General features: G+C 33.4%; 1 non-coding gene across 1 annotated transcript; it reads left to right on the top strand.

Annotated features, from left to right (window-relative positions):
* Positions 1 to 1,792: 1,792 nt before the first annotated feature.
* On the top strand, positions 1,793 to 1,898 carry LOC121221534 (small nucleolar RNA R71). Its single transcript, XR_005918924.1, has one exon. It is a non-coding gene; the product is annotated as a small nucleolar RNA R71 (small nucleolar RNA).
* Positions 1,899 to 16,306: the final 14,408 nt, after the last annotated feature.

The following is a 16,306-nucleotide window of genomic DNA, read 5'->3' as shown; positions in this document are numbered from 1 at the left end:
GTGAAATTTTAAAAACTACACTAAGATCTTTGTGGAAAATCATTACTGTTTGATAACTTTTATCAAAATAGAATAATATATATTTTTAAAAAATTGATTTGAGATGATTGGAACAACTTTTGTTCCTTTTTCGAATGTAATCAACAAGTTAACAATTAACTTTAAGTAACAAAAACTTCATTGTCCCAAAACAGATTCGTTAACACTTAAAAAACCATATGCAAGATCCAATAGGCTTCAAAATCAATGATTCACACTTAATCATCGATTGAGAGGAACAAATACTCACATAGGTTTAACATATCAAACATGCACGTTTTTAACAACAATTAACAAATATCATGTATTCATAAAAATAGATCGATTAAACATATCAAATAACATGTATCTCATACAATCACATCAACCAATAAATTTAATACTATATCCATAGTGTACAAGTTACTCTAATACCACTATTGGGATGGCAGGTACGCCCTATGGCACAGGGGAATAATTATTCCGGTGATCCACAGCCATGGATCCATGTATGAGGAATTAAAAGGTTTGAAATAAGGTTGAAGATATACCTTCTTAACCAAAAAAGATGAGAGGATGTTACTGATTTGATGTTGATTCCAAGCCATAACAAAAATGTTTCGGCCTCCACGTAGTCCACCCGATATTAAAATGAATGAAAAAACTTTTTTGGAACTATTCTAGAGAGAAATCTCCCAAAATGGCTGTTAGACCCTTTTTGTCAATTTTCTTTTTAAACACACTTACCCTAATTCGAGATTTTTGGTATGCATATATTGAAAATGGAATAAAATCTTATAGAGAACATAAGGAAAGAATTAAACACGTTATATCCTTTCTAAAAAGAATTATAACATATGGAAAGTATTAAAAACATGTTATATTCTTTCCAAAAAAATTATAACTACCATGTTTCAATGTTTGACTGAAATCATAATAATAATTTATTATAATAATTTCGATAAACTATATTCTGTTAAAATTTTATATGAATCAAATTCATATATTAATTTTAACTATGTTTGATTTTCTTCGTTTTAACCATAGGGTGTGACCCTATAGGTTCTTGTAACATTAGTAGTAATACTAGAATATTTCTATAATACGAGCAACGAGTGGCATCTAGCAATGCATCATTGCTACCTAAGTTACAAGAAGTCGTAATTCAACATAACCTTTCTGTGATAATCTTTTTATGCATTACATCCTTTTATCCTTAATATTTAGATTGGACACAAGTCACCTTTACCCGTTAGTCACTTTCCTTAAACATGTTTATGCTTTCAGTATGCATAAAAGGAAGTGTGTCCCTTGACTTGTGGAGATTAGAAATAAATAATTTTTTACATTGTTCCCCTAACTTCCTCTTATCTTCATCACTTGATTGATGGCCACATTTAAAAGTTTCAGTCTTATCATTACTTTTCATAGTTAATTCATTCTTTTCTAAATCATTGGTGGATCTCGAAGTGGCTAAAAAGGGTTTTCCTAATAGGATCGGTACCACGATATTCTTCAAAATCAAGTGCCACAAAATCTATGGGGATAATAAAGCTTTGCAGTTTCACTAACACATCATCCAATACTCCTTTTGGACGTACCGAAGACTTGTCAGCCAAATGTAACGTTATTTGAGTAGTTTTCAGATCCCCTAACCTGAGTAGTTTGCTCGTACGTTCTGTTCATAAGGGCTTCTACTGATACTTCGTCTAATCCAGATTGTGCATTTGCATCCAACCCATTACAAAATAACTGCAATCGCATCCACTCAAGAAACTCGTAGTGCGAGCATTTTTTATTCAACATTTTGAACTGTTCCCATGCCTCATAGAAACTCTCTCCCTCCATCTATCTAAAAAAAACAATCTCTCTTCTTACTTGTACTGCTTTACTAATTGGGAAAAACTTTTGTAAGAACTTTCCAGCGAGTTCATCTCATGTTGTGATAGACCCTAGTGCCTACGAGTCTAATAAAGAAAAAGCATCATTGAGCAAGGATAAAGGAAACAACCAAATATGAATAGTGTCATCAGTGAACCCGTTATACTTAAAAGTATCAAAGAGTTGAAGGAAACATTTTAAATATTGATTAGGGTCCTCTATCATAGTGCCCCTAAATTACAGATTTGTCCTGGATCTTTTGAATCATAGCCAGCTTTATCTTGAAATTATTAGTTGTAATTTCTAGCCTTGTTATACTTTCTTTGACCATATCCAGACTTGGTAAGGCATAATCCCTTAAAGTTCTTTCGGTCTGAGTCATTTGAATACTTGCGGGAAGCTGTGGTGATGGTGGGTTTCCTAGGGCATTATCGTCAGCGTCGTTAAACATGGATTTTCATGTGGTATGTCACCTGTAGATTGTAGTGGTGGATGTTGCATATGTTGTTGTTGCTACTGTTGCTATCGGCGATTTCTTCAGGTTATTCTCTCTGGATCTCTGGCTGCTACAATAGGTGTGCCCATACTACGAGTCATACACTAAATGCAAAAAGAAAAGGTTAGTAACAATAAATGAAATAAAATAAAATTGTATATATAATCGAGAAGTTTCCTAATTATTCTTTTATGTGTAAAAATTAAAATTAACCTAGTGGCATTGCCTCCCTAACAGTGGTACAAACAACTTGACCGCTCTCGAACGTACTAACGTCCAGAGTGTGAATACTGTAATAACATATAGAACTATGAGGCAGCATCTGGAAGTATACGGGTTTAGTTGTAATAGTTTTACAACGGAGTGGGTGAGTACTCCAAGGATCATACCCAAGGGAGGTTAGTGCTAGATCAATTTTAACCTAAGCACTAAAAGATCTAATTAGTACTTTAGATTTAGTTATAGTATGAAGAATATAAAATAAGAGATTTTTTTGAGGTTTTTATAATAAAAATAAAACAACATGAAAAGATAAAATTCAAAAGATTAAAAAGGAAGAATAAATCAAATCTGATTATGGCTGATTAGTTTGCTTCGATAATCTCCATCAACTGTCAATTTGGGTTCCATGTAAATCAACTAGTTGCTACCCTAGCAGGATCTTCCAATATTCAATTAACATAACGAGTCAGCAAGAACTACTTATCTTTCGACCTCACAGCCCAAACTGGTTTGGGGTTAAGCTGTTCGCGTATGGACAATACCAATTATGGGTTAATTCCTACGTTGATGACTTCCTAGGGTTGTCAGGCCTAGGGTTTTTTTCCCGTTCTCCCTTTCCCAAACAGTTGATTTGTTAAGTAACCCTACAAAATAGTTAACAGGTCATACATCCACTCGCTAATCCCCCATAGAAAGATTAGTTCTGCGTGACATTCATAAATAATAAATAATTGATATATTGAGAAAACAAGTTAATTAAATCGACAAGATAGAGTAAATGAAAGAGCCTGATTGTATTGATATTAAGCGCAAATCTACAGAGTTGAATGAGTCCACAATCAAAATCTCTTGAAAGAAAACAACGAAGAAATAAACTAAACTCTAAAAACCTAAGAAAGAAAGAAAGAAAACAAAACTAAATTTAACGGAAGAAACTAGGTTAATGGAAAAAGTGACTTTAACATGTACAAAAGGATCCTACTTATAGCCTTCAAGTGGTCATCATCCTTAACCATAGGTTAGCTAACGTTCTCGAGCTTTAAGCTTGATTGTGTTAACCAAAAACCCCATTCTTCATGTCTAATTTCCATCCCAAAGTTGATGTCGTGCCACACCAAGACCTGTTCCACAACATAGCAACCAGTATGCTCCTCTGTAGCCATCTTTAGGGGTATGTCGCGACATCGAAGGCAGACTTTAGTTTTCTTCATTTTGTTCCCTATGTTCCAACATCGGTCCTCCCATGTTGCGACATAGCGTCCAATATTGTTCTAAAATGCCTTCTAATGGTTTTCTGCACACTTATAAAGTACGTTAGCTCTCCTTAGGCCTCATTTGGCCCTTAATGTCAATAAAAGACTCAATTTGCACATTTTATTAAATGTAAGTAAAAATGAAAAACATAACTAAATTGTAATGAAAATTCTTGTATCCAAGCTTCTTAAGTGTGAAAGCTAGTTTAATCTACTACACCAAATTACGACAGATCAGTAAGCATCAAAATAGTTTCAAGCACGAAAATAGTTTGGCACATCGTATTGTTCCCTAGTCTCCCCCTTAGTAACCCTTACTCGCTCACTACCTTATTTCTCCTTCTCTTAGCTTCCTTATTTCTCAATATAGGAAGTCACATCATAATATAGAAACTACGACTAGCTCACGAGTTTTTTTGCACTAATGAACAAGTTTTTCTACTATTGTAACTTTGTCACATTTTTTCCTTTTTCAGTACGTCTCATTCACAAATGCTTTTACTTTTCTTTTTGAAGTACTTTTTCTACTCGTTTTGCTTTTTCTTTTTGTATTTTTCTATTATTTGGTACATAATGGCTAACCTATAATCACTGTATCACACTGTTTCTTCCTATTTCACACTTATTTTTACAAAATCCACCTTGATGTATCTACTTAACCCTCAATACGTATGGCCAAATGTCTATAGTCGTGCAGTTCAGGACCAAGGAAAAAGGGTAAATACATATTAATGTTTTTGGCTCGGGTTATGTATGAAGGTTCATTAAGAAGTGTAACACCCTTAACCCGTCTCCATCACCAAATTAAGGTTACAGAGTATTATAGTACAAATCATAACATTTACCTCACTATAGAAACAATCATGTAATTTAATTAATAACATTTAATAACACAATTTAATTATAGTAAACATACACTTACAGGCCTTAAATCGAGCTTACGGGGCCTTAAAAATACTTTGAAAACAATTTGGGGTCATTTTGAAACAAAATTGAAAATTTTAGAAAAACTTGAAAACAAGGGTCACACAACCATGTAGATCTTTTAACCTACACTTGGTATACTGAATTTTTCACAATTTTCAATTTAATCCCTATTTGACAATTTCATCAAAATTCACTTAACTAAAGTTGTTTATCTAACAACAACTAATCATTTTCTTCCAAAAATCATCAAAACTCATACATATTCGTTAATGGTAAAACCCTAATACTTTAACAATTTCACAAATTAGTCCCTGGGCTAGCTAGATTAAGGTACGACGACTTCAAAAACATATAAATCATTAAAAATAGGACGAAAAATACTCACATCTTGGGAATGAATGTTGGCCGAATGTTAAAGCTTTGTTAATGGCTTCCTTAGGTGAAATTTTGGAAATCAAGAAAGAAAGAAAGATGATATCTTTCTTTTACTTATTTTGTTATAAGTTGTTTTATTAAATTACAAAATTAACCTTAGTGATTAACTTTTAAAACCATTAATAAGATGACCATCTTTGTCCACTATTAATATTAATGGTCTAATTATCATATAAGGACATCCACTTTAAATTTATATAGCTACATAATACCTTTAGCTATTAGAACTCAACTTTTGCAATTTTCGTTATTTAGTCCTTTTTATCAAATGAAGCATGTAAACAGTAAAATTTCTTAACAAATATTTTATACGGTATTACTATCATACTATAGGAAATAAAATAATAATAAAATAAATTTTTTAACTTCATATTTGTGGTCCTAAAACCATTGTTCCGATTTCACTGAAAATGGGCTGTTATAATGTCTATCCAATGTACCCTCATTGATACCACAAGTTAACATCCAAATCAACTCAAACTGAATGCCATAATTTCATAATTTAAACTTACATCACATATCTACTATTTAACCACTTCATTCACACTTCAATGAACCAAAAGCCATCTAAATCACAAGGCATTCACAAGTGACCAAAACTCATACTTATATATATACATTTATAGGCAAACATCAAGGCATATAGGCAATTAATCTTAAATCACATCACATTGGCCAATAGAATAAAATAAACTCCTATTACATGTCATTTATAACCGCTAACCAAAACTACCAATATGATGAATGGATAGTGTGTTTGTGCTTCAACGTGATTCCAATCGATTGAACTTTCTGATGATCTACAAGGTAGAGAAAAACAAATACATAAGCAAATAATGCTTAATAAGCTCGTATAATCCGAAACATAACTTACCAATTATGATCAATAATTAGCCATTCCCTATATACATCACCAAGCTCACAAGTTAGTGAATTCGTACATGAAACATATAATTTATCCATATCGTGCACATTAACTAAAAACATAATAAGAAACATTACATTTATCATCTTTCCAACTTGTATCATTCACTCATTTTCAATCAATTACACAAATATTTTTCATTTCATAATTTAACATGTGACATATCATATATTTATCTTCTCTTGAATTAAAGCATCTAAACGTTGCTCATAAATCATATGAATAATTTCCTTTCCTATCTTTAACATTCCACATGGTTAGTAGAAACAATTAAGAATATATGAACTTATAAAGCATAGAACGTATCATGAAATGGAGTTCAATGCATAAATGATCCATTACATATTTCTCTTATTACTTTCTACATCCAATTACACATATTGCATTTTCCTTTCTGTATTCTTAATAACATAACAAATATCATAGACATACTTTTCCATTTTAAACTTTAATTATTCGTTAAACCAAATGAAACAACATCGAATACTCAAAAAATACTCATATAACCATTTAATTCTCTAAACACACCACAAACATAGCTAGATATCATATTTATAAACATATGAAACATATAATTACACCAAGGAATTAATATTCATTATCAAACTATAATAATCAAAACATTCATCTCATATTCATACTTATGATACATATCTCGCCTAAAACATGTTACCTAAATAGCGAATGGTTGAAGGATGAGATAGCGACCTTTCATTGCTATCATTTTCGACCTTTTCATTGATATCCTTTTGAACCTTTTCATTGTTTTAGGGATGCCATGGTATCTTTCAACCAAGGTCTTACACAATCCCAAAATGATGCCATATTATATTTTAACTATGGTCTTTACCTTTCTGCAATTTAATAAATCCAATCACCAATTTATAGACATATATATATATAAGTATCAATTTACTTCTAGAAATCAAATAAATTACTTTAATTAAAATATGAACTTACCTATCATATACCAATAGTTGACTTATAGCGACTAATCTGTAATTTTTCTTTTTTCTCAGTTATCCTCCTTACGAATCAAATATTGATCTATAATAATTAAATTCAATCTTATCAAATTTAAATACATTTTCCAACTCACTTTATGCATGTGACCCTTACGTTTTCATAATTTACACATTTTTCCTAAACTTTTACATTTCTTTCAATTTAGTCCCTAAACTCGAAATTCCAAATTTAACAAAATTTCATAATTTCCTATGCTATATGAATTTATTTCTATTTTAGTACAATCCAAAATTACTCAAAATTCACAAGAATTCCATGTAAATTTTAACATTTAATCAAATTAGTCCTTTAACTTAAACTATCAAAAATTTCTTTACAAACTAGTCCTAATCAACAACCAATACTTCAAATCCATCATTTAACATAAAAAATAAAAAAATATTCATCAATGGAAAATCCAAAATCCTTAATAGTTTCAAAAACGAAGGTACGGATTAGCAGTACCTAGTTGCAACAATCTCAAAAACATAAAAATTACGGGAAACAGGTGAAATAGCTTACATGCAAGGGAAGGACCAGGGCTGAAGCTTCTAAAGTCCTCCAATGATGGTTTTGGTGATAAAAATGAAAGAAGAAGAAGATGAACACCATTTCCTTATGTTTTAATATTTTAATATACTTATTTATATAGTTTTATAAAATTAAACACATATTTTAGTAGTATAATATAATGTATAATCGACCATGCACATATAAATGGCTTATTTTCCTTATAAACACATCCACTTGTAATAATTAAGCTATTTAGTCAATTAAATTCAATAGTGATTATTTTTTACACCTTTTACGGTTTAGTCCTTTTTCTTTATTTAACTAGTTACACAATAAAATTTCCAAACTGTAATTTCACATACCAATATAGTAACTCTACAAATATTTAATAAAAATATTTAGGTACTCAGTTTATAGAAATAAGGTCCCGATACCTCATTTTCTAAAATCACTTGACTTTAGTAACATACCTCTTGAACCTAGTTATTCTTTCAATTAACAAAATTTATTAAACCAAAATTTCAATAACATTATACTTGACCCATAAATATTAATTAATAATATTTATGAACTCTCTCACCGGATTTGTGGTCCCAAAACCATTATTTCTGACACCACTAACAAACAAGCTGTTACAAGAAGTGTATTCTGGTTCAAATATAAGTACTAAAGATGAATAAATAGGGTTAGCTTTTTGACTCTTGGTTTATATCAAATAATGTCTTAGGTCATCCTTAGGTATCTCAATATTGAAAATTTTAATCAATCAAACAATTACAAATTAAACAATCTATCATACGTACTAGCATGCTCGTTTCCTTGTATTCTCTATATCCTTCGATACACTCAATAGCTCAATGCCTATTTACAGCGTAATATATAGGACTTAGTAGTCTAATAATAAAAAATTTATAATCATCAACTATCATTTCAATTTTTTGAATGGTACACTCGCCAATTTCTTTGTAACACCCATAACCCGAATCCATCGCCGAAATAGGGTTACTGAGCATTACCAAATTCTACAAATCAAACGGACAGAAAATTGAAGCATTTCATATCATTTAATATTCATGTCAGAAATCAATCAAATTCATACATACTGCCCCTTATACAAGCCCTCGAGGCCCAAAATATGCATTAGAAACAAGTCGAGACTAAATCAAAAACTCAGAGATACTTTCGGAATACATTAAAATTTCAAAGTTGCAGTGGTCACACGGTCGTATGACTCACATGACCAAGAGGCACACCCGTGTATTAGGCCATGTAGACATTCAAAATAGGGAAACACGGCCAAGCCACACGCCCGTGTGCTAGGTCGTGTACCCTTCGAAGTAGCCTCACACGCCCGTATGCCAGGCTGTGTGCTAGGCCGTGTAACAACCTGACTTGCAACCCTTTAAAAACTACAGGGAACATACAGTCGTGTCACATGGCCGTGTGTCACACACGGCTGAGACACACGCCCGTGTCTCTACCCGTGTGGATAAAAATAGGCCATTTTACAAGGCATTTTTCTCACCAAATCTGGCATCAACCTACACTTAAAAATGCGCACATACACAAGCTATAATCAAGCATCAAGAACAAGAAAAATCAAGCCTTAAACATGTAGTATATTCACATACAACCAATATCCCCTTAGGTACCTCAAATGACAATATGTAAACATGTATATTCATGTACACAATTTAACCAAATAAGCCAACAACTTACCAAGCCATTTTGCATCATTTCATGCCACATCACTTACCTACCAAAAATATCATCTAATATAGTTACCATAAAACAACCATTTAGTACCAAAATGTATTTCATAAACTATCATTTTTAGACATATATGCCTTACAAAACAAGGTACCAATTCATCACATCACAAAACACAAGTACAAACTGTACACTTAGCTATCATTTTACCCTTTTATCATGTGACCATATCAAACATATCATCAACCATGTTAAGGGCATATATATATACCAAAATATACCAAATCACAAGCCAACTCAAATGCCTATAAACATAACAAAACATATAGGCTATCATTAGCCAAAATAACCTATACAAGCCATTATAACCGAAATTAACTAACCAAAAGTACCGAATGAGCCGATGGATAGTGTGATATAGCTCCGACAAGCTTCCAACCAGAACGAGCTTTTGAATCACTATAAAACATGGAAAATAACACAAAGTAAGCATTTAAGCTTACTAAGTTCGTATAACATAGAATTTAACTTACCATTTAATCACAAATTAGATAAGTAAACTTAGCATATCCCAACTTAATTTGGCCAAATTCCTGAGCACATATTCCCGACATGTTAGTCATGTGAAAAACATGTAATAGCCAATACACATGGATGAACTCAACAATTATTCAAGTTGCCTATACATGTATCATCCATCTCATATATAAATTTATCATGTAACATCATTTTCATGTATTTCATGTAAATATCTGGAGTAGTTCGTATCGAACTCATATAATCTCATAATAGCAGTGTGCCCGTTGAACCATTTAGACTATCATTTGATACTCGGGTAGCATACACAAGGTGTACTAAACTGTAATCCGTCAATTCCTTTACAGGTATACTCATACGAGCTCTGAATCAGTATGCTCTTACAAGCTGTAAACAGTAAGCTCATACGATCTGAATATCAGTAAGCTCATGTGAGTTGAATATCGATAAGCTCTCTCGAGCTGAGAATCGGTAACCCAAATGAAAAGCATTTGTATTCTACAAATTCCTAAGGTCCAAACGGGACTCGGTAATCATCATATGCCGTCGGATATGCGATCGATATTCATATATGACAATAATGCAAATCTCATACATATAATTCAATTAAAGCATATAATTACACAATTTAATTACACGAACTTACCATGAGGAGTATACGTAGATACGGAGGCGATTAATCCAAGATTTTCTCTTTGCCTCGATCTAACTCCGTAGGAGGTCTGACTAGATCTATACAAATAAATTTAATCCAATTCAATATATTTCACATTCAAATTAGTCCAACACATATTTTTGCAAAATTACCATTTTGCCCCTATACTTTTAATTCTTTGCAATTTAATCCCTAGGCTCGGAAAAATGAAATTCATGCAATTTTTCCCTTACCCAAGCCTAGTTGATTTCTATACATACTAATAGTAGCCCATATATTTCAAAAATTCACAATTTTACCACACAATATTTTCCATTTTTTAATTTAACCCCTAATTGATAATTCCATCAAAAATTCCTTTACGAAATTTGTTTATCTAACAACAACCATTCATTTTTTATCATCAAACTTCAAAAATCAAACATGTTCATCAATGGTAAAACCCTAACAGTTTAACAATTTCACAAATTAGTCCTCGGGCTAGCTAGATTAAGCTACAACGAAATCATTAAAAATAGGACAAAAATCACTCACCAATTGAGCTTCAAAGTAACCGAACCCTAGTTGAAAAAAAATGGCTTCCTTTACTTTGATATTCGGTTGAAGAACAAAAGAAAGATGAAAACTTTTTAATTTTGTTTTAACTTATTATATCATTATTAACCAAATTACAAAATTAACCTTTATAAACATTATTTATTTCAGTAAATTCCAAGTCATTATATTCCACTATCACTATTATGGTCTAATTACCATATAAGAACCTCCACTTTAAATTTCTATAGCTATTTAATACCATTAGCTATCAAAACTCAATTTTTGCACTTTATGCGATTTAGTCTTTTTTATCAAATTAAGCAAGCAAATGGTAAAATTTCTCAACGAAATTTTTATACGGTAGCACTATCATTCTATAGACCATAAAATTATAATAAATTAAATGTTTCAACCTCAAATTTTTTGTCCCAAAACCATTGTTCCGATTTCACTAAAAACGGGCTATTACAACTCTCCCCCTTAAAGGAATTTTTGTCCCCAAAAATCTCACCAAAAAAGAGGTTCGGATATTATTTTCTCATAGCTTCCTCGAGTTCCTAGGTGGCTTCTTCTATTTCGTGTCACTGCCAGAGAAATTTTTACTAAAGTTATGTTTTTCTTTCTCAATTCTTTCACCTATCTTGCCAGAATTCTGATCAGTTCTTCACTGTATCTCATGTCAAGTTCATTCTTGACATCTGTCGGGGAGATAACATGTGAAGGGTCAGATCGTTATCGTCGCAACATAGACACGTGAAAGACGTTATGAATTATTTCAAGTTCTAACGGTAAAGCTAATCGGTATGCAACAGTCTTATTCTTTTAGTAATCTCGTACGACCCGATAAATCGCAGATTCAACTTCCCTTTACGACCAAATCAAAGAACTTTCTTCTAGGGAAATACTTTCAAAAATACTCTGTCACCAACTTGGAACTCTATGTCTTTACATTTAATATCAGCATACGATTTTTGACGATCTAAAGCTGCTCTCAAGCTATTTCAGATTAATTTCACTTTTTCCTCAATTACGAGAACCAAATCAACCCCGTGTATGTTTTTTTCAAAAATTTTTGTCTAATATAACGAAGTTCAGCAAACAACTACTTATCTCGTAGAGTTTGCAAAATAATTCTCAAATGCTCAGCATACTCAGATTCATCTCAGGAATATATTAGAATATCATCAATAAATACAAAAAAAATCTATCTAAATACAGTCTGAAGATTCTGTTCATCAAATCCATAAATACTGCAGGTACGTTAGTTAAACCAAACGACACCACAAGAAATTCATAATGTCCGTACCTGGTTCTAAATGCAGTTTTTGACACATTCGAATCTTTCACTCATGTTGACAGTACCCAGAACAGAGATCAATCTTCGAGAATACTGTGGAACCTTTCAACTGATCGAACAAATCGTCAATTTGAGGCAATGAATATTTGTTCGTGATAGTAACCTTGTTGAATTGATGGTAGTCAATACATAATCTCATCGATCTGTCCTTTTCCGTAACGAATAGAACCGGTGCACCCCAAGGTAAAAAATTGGGTCGAGCAAAACCCCTATCTTTCAACTCTTTCAATTGTGCTTTCAACTCTTTTAACTCGGTAGGAGCCATTCTGTAAGGTGCTATCGATATCGATGATGTTCCTGGTATAAGTTCTATAGCAAACTCGACTTCTCTGATCAGTGGTAATCAAGGTAACTCCTCTGGACACACATCAGAATACTCACAAACCACTGGCACTGATTCAAGCTTCGATTCAAACACTTTAATATCCAATACATAAGCAAGGTAAGCATTACAACCTTTTCTCACATAATTCTGCGCTGACATAGTTGATATCAAAATAGGCAACCCACTCAGATTATCTGATTCAATACAAAGTGTCTCACCATTCTAACATTTTAATACAATTAGCTTTTGTCTACAGTTTTCAACAGCATTGTGCAGAGTTAGCCAATCCAATCGAATTCATCGAACAGTAATAACATCAAATCAGCCAAAAAACTGTAACCCTAAGTCATCAAAGAACAATTCTTGCAAACTTTATCAACTAGCACATACTGGCCTAGGGGTTCGACACTTTAACCACAAATTCAGTGGACTCAACAGGTAAATTCTTATTAGACACTAATTCGTGCACACATACAAATAGGTTGATCCCTGATCAGTCAAAACAGTTACATCAGTATCATAAATAGAGAAAGTACCGGTAATAACAACTGGCGTAGAAGCATCCTCGCGAGCGCGAATAGCATAAGCCCTAGCTGGTGCTCGTGCCTTGGATCTCATCGCAAAGTCTTTCGTTACACCACGGCTAAAACTCACATTTCTAGGATTACGAGGTGTTCTACCTCTCGCAACAATATTGCTCAATCTCGTAGTCTGAGCTTTCTCTTTCTCAGATTTCTTTGGGCAATCTCTAAGATAGTGGTCTAAGGAACCACACCTGAAACATGCTCCACTCTTTACTCGACACTCACCATAATGTTTTCTGTTGCAGTGCTTCCACTCGGGTTTTTCATCTCTGACACTACCCACACTCGCTATAGACGTAGCTTGAGGTTTAGGACTAGAGCATCGGGTACCTCTGTCTCTACTAGAATATCCCACAGATGCAGTAAAATGGTAATGATGTTCTTTAGATTTCTTCGATGCTGACTGGTATGACTTTCTTGTCAATCTCTTTCTCGAATCTCTAGCTTCAAATTCAGCGTGTCTTTTCTCTTTACTCAGCTCATCGGCTTTATGTGCTCTATCAACTAAAACAACAAATTCTTTCAACTCAAGGATCCCGACTAAAAGCTTTATATCCTCATTTAATAAATCTTCAAACCCCTAACACATTATAGTCTCTGTTAGAATGCACTCTCACACTTATTTACTCAATCAAACAAATTCCCATTCATATTCAGACACTATCATACAACCCTACTTGAGCTCAAAAAAATTTTACATTTCTGATCCAGAAACCTCTGACTGATATATTTCTTTCGAAACTCAATCTGAACGAATTCCCATGTGGCCCATTCTCTCGGCACTACAGAATTCAATGTATTCTACCATTGATGAGCCAAATCTTTTAGTAGAAATACTGCACACTTAAGACATTCAACCGATGAATAAGATAATTCGTCAATAACCCTAATGGTATTCTCTAACTAGAATTCAGCTCTCTCAAGATCATCTTCAGCAGTAGCTCAGAATTCTTCAACCCTATACTTACGAATCTTATCAACAGGAGGCTTACGAACTTGGATTGGTTTCGTACCTTGAGGAATCACGAGAACTGGTTGGGGAACAAGAGGGGGTGAAGGTTGTTGAGCAGCCGGGTTCATCCGTACAAAATCAATGAACCATTCATCCATCATCTGCAAGAAGCGTCTCCTCCTCGGCCCTCAGATGCAAGCCTCGTACCGCTCGAAGCTACTCTGTGAACAGAGGCTTGAGCATTACTCTCTTCTTCATCGGAATTAGCTCGGTTGGATTTCATTGCTATATGAAAACATGTTTTAAAACGTTCAAGAGATATCACACTATCACTGGTTATATAATGGCATGTATAGCTACACTCGTATATGCTACATTCAGTCCAAGAATTGACTAAACCGTAGCTCTAATACAAATAAACTTAACACCCGTAACTCGAATCATCGTTGGAAGAGGGTTACTAAGCAGTTCCGGATTTTACAAATCAAATGGACAGAAAATTCAAACATTTCATATCATTTAAGATTCATGTCAAAAATCAATCCAATTCATACATGTTATCCCTTATACAAGCCCTCAAGGCCCAAAATACGCGTTAGAAAAAAGTTAGGACTAAATCCAAAACATAGAAATTTTTAGAATACATTAAAAAATTTCAAAGCTGTAGGGGTCACACGGCCAAGAGGCACACCCATGTCTTAGGCCATGTGGGCATTCGAAATATAGACACACAGCCGAGTCCCAACCCGTGCCGTGCTCGTGTAACTCTCTGGCTTGGTCACACAGCCAAGCCACAAGCCCGTGTGCTAGGTTGTGTACCCTTCGAAGTAACCTCACACACCTGTGTGCTAGGCCGTGTAACAGCCTGACTTGCAAACCTTTAAAAACTAAAGGGGACACACGGTCGTGTCACCTGGCCGTGTGTCACACACGGCTGAGACACACGCCAGTGTCTCAGCCCGTATGGATAAAAATAGGCCATTTTACAAGGCATTTTTCTCACCCAATTTGGCATTAACCTACACCCAAAAATGCGCACATACACAAGCTATAATCAAGCATCCAAAACAAGCAAAATGAAGCCTTAAACATGTAGTATATTCACATACAACCAATATGCCCTTAGGCACCTCAAATGACAATATGTAAGCATGTATATTCATGTACACAATTTAACCAAATAAGCCAACAATTTACCAAGCCATTTTGCATCATTTCATGCCACATCACTTACATACCAAAACATACCATCTAATTTATTTACCATAACACAACCACTTGGTACCAAAATGCATTTCATAAACTATCATATTTAGACATAGATGCCCTACAAAACAAGGTACCAATTCATCACATCACAAAACACAAGTACAAAATGTACACTTAGCTATCTTTTTACCCTTTTATCATGTAACCATATCAAACATATCATCAACCATGTTCAGGCCACATATACACATACCAAAATATACCAAATCACAAGCCAACTCAAATGCCTATAAACATAACAAAACATATAGGCTATCATTAGCCAAAATAACCTATATATGCCATTATAACCAAAATTAACCAACCAAAAGTACCGAATGAGCCGATAGATAGTGTGATATAGCTCCGACAAGCTTTCAACCCGAACGAGCTTCCAAATCACTATAAAACATTGAAAATAACACAGAGTAAGCATTTAAGCTTAGTAAGTTCGTATAACATAGAATTTAACTTACCATTTAATCACAATTTAGGAAAGTAAGCATAGTAAATCCCAACTCAATTTGGCCAAATGCCAAGCACATATTCCCAACATTTTAGTCATATGAAACACATATAATAGCCAATACACATGGATGTACTGAACAATTATTCAAGTTGCCTATACATGTATCATCCATCTCATATATCAATTTATCATGTAACATCATTTCCATGTGTTTCATGTAAATATCTGTAGTAGTTCGTATCGAAATCATATAATCT

The sequence above is a fragment of the Gossypium hirsutum genome, chromosome D09 (assembly GCF_007990345.1).
Source record: "Gossypium hirsutum isolate 1008001.06 chromosome D09, Gossypium_hirsutum_v2.1, whole genome shotgun sequence".
NCBI lineage: Eukaryota > Viridiplantae > Streptophyta > Magnoliopsida > Malvales > Malvaceae > Gossypium > Gossypium hirsutum.
This window is presented reverse-complemented; position numbering and strand designations above follow the sequence as displayed.